Source organism: Heterocephalus glaber, unplaced genomic scaffold, assembly GCF_053883595.1.
Source record: "Heterocephalus glaber isolate CG9 unplaced genomic scaffold, H.glaber_assembly_v1.0 deba00001509, whole genome shotgun sequence".
Taxonomy (NCBI): Eukaryota; Metazoa; Chordata; class Mammalia; order Rodentia; family Bathyergidae; genus Heterocephalus; species Heterocephalus glaber.
Genome location: NW_028258325.1, coordinates 50,442,210 through 50,444,479, shown reverse-complemented (window position 1 = coordinate 50,444,479; position 2,270 = coordinate 50,442,210).

Here is a 2,270-nt window from a genome sequence, read left to right as displayed (position 1 = left end):
CAGTTAGTGCTCCAGCCAAACAAAATGCAAATATCCAATGACGCCACAAAACTCAGGCCCAGTAAATATTCAATTTTGATATGCACTGGTGGTAGATAAGCAGTAAATGTTTACATGATGTGTATATATTTCAGTGTTTATTTGCCTAGTGTCCAATTCTGATTTTAAGAGAGTAATTATGACTGATCTATGTGTACCTAACCACATACAAAAGGCTAATCAATGTTGAGGACAGACCAAGTACATAATGAATAGGAATTCTAAACTGAGAAGTAAAATGGCACCTATGTTTATAGTGGCACAGTTTGTAATAGCTAAAACTTGGAAACAGCACAATTGCGCATCAACTGGTGACTGGATAAAGATGTGTTTTATTTATTTTTTTATAAAACGGAGTACTACTCAACCATAAATAATGAGAAACTAGAGACATTTATAGCTAAGTGTATGCATATTGAGGCCATACTCTTAAGTGAAATAAATAGGACACATGTGTAAATACTGAATAGTTTCCCTGGTGTAAGAAACTGAATGTGTAAATGAGGATCAAAATGTATAATGGATAATGTGAAATAGGAAGAAAAGGTCCAAAGGGGAAGGGGAAGGGGAGGTGAATTAATTTCCATTAATCACCTCAAAATACTTCCCTTTGTTGCAAACACACTTATCCCATTGTTTTTACCATTTTCTGAAGCAGTTCTGGAAGTTCTCTTTCATAAATGTGTAGTACTTTTCACTCACAAAAAGGACTCCATAACTTCTAACTCTGATACATATTAAGTATACTTCTCTGAAATACCTGTGTTAATAAATTTCTATCTAAATTCATACTGCAACTACTCCTAAACTGCTTTTCCATGTCACAATCTTTTTACATTTTAAAGTCTCTTTTTTCCAAAGCAATGACAGAAAATGACTTTTATGAGATGGTATGCTTTGGTAAGTACAATAATTTTAATAAGTATTGTAAAAGATTAATTGGCTAACTCTTTTTTCCCAAGTAAAATGTTAAATATACAATTTAATAAAAGTATTTTTATAAATCAGAATTCAAAGAAGAAATTGTGGGTTGAAACTAAGAAAGATTTATGTAGCTGTATTATATTAGTGCTAAGATCTTCCTTAGATATTTAATTTAATATTAAAGCTTTGTATGGGTTTATTTAAAGTTGATAAAAATAAAGATACTTTGTATCATTTTTTTCACATTGTTAAATTAAATATGAACACTCTTGCTTTGAAAATTTTAAAATGTGGTGATATATCCTTTAAATTGCAATGTAATATCAGTAGGGGTGTGTATTATCTCCAAATAAGCTAGCATGAAAATATAGGATTCTTTGAACTATGAATATTAATGAAATGAATTTACTCACCAAGGAATTGTTTTATCCAAATATTTAAACTACTGTTAAAAGTTATATAATGATCAGTTTAGAATATTTGCAGTGCTGGTTACTTATATGTGGTCAAAAAATTAAATAAATAAAAGGACCGACAAAGTTGCAGATTGTCTTAAATTACTTTTCTCGTTGCTGAGACAAAATAACCAACACCCAAAGTAAAAGGAGAAAAAGTTTACTTAGCTCACAGTTTGTAGACAGTGGAAGACAGCAAAAGCAACAAGAGACTTTTAACAGTGTCTTTATGCCCCTTTTATCTTATTCAGACTGCTTAGGCACATAGCACTCATGCCCTTAATCCCAGTGCCCTTGGGCCTAGCCTCACTATGAATCACACACTCTAGATTCAGCCACCTCTGAAAAAATATGAGTCTTGTGGGAGCTGGGGGTGGGGGTGGGGTGGAGAAGCATCCAAACTCAAGCCACAACCTAGATTGAATAGTCCAAAGAAAAAACAAGGGGAAAAAAGGTAGTAACCACACAATAATACCATTATTCTATGATAGCAGTAAAAACAACAACAGATATTCACTTCTTGAGGATTTATGGTGTATGTAATTGAGTACTTATGTTTGCAATTGTGTTCCTATCACTTTCTAAGCATTTAACTCATTTATGTTTCATGACAATATTATGTACTAGGTATTATTTTTCCAGTTTGAGTGGATGATGAAATTGAAGCTCAGAGAAAGCAAGTAACATATATGTGATTGTTGATTGATTGGGTCAACTTGAGTGAATAATACCCAACTAAATTGGCTCAGCACAGTTCTGGGTATGGAGGACCCACCCTAGGGAGGATTATTGCCAGAATGGTATAAAAGTGAGACAAAGAAAGAAGGATTGCTTCCATTTCCTAGAGGAGCT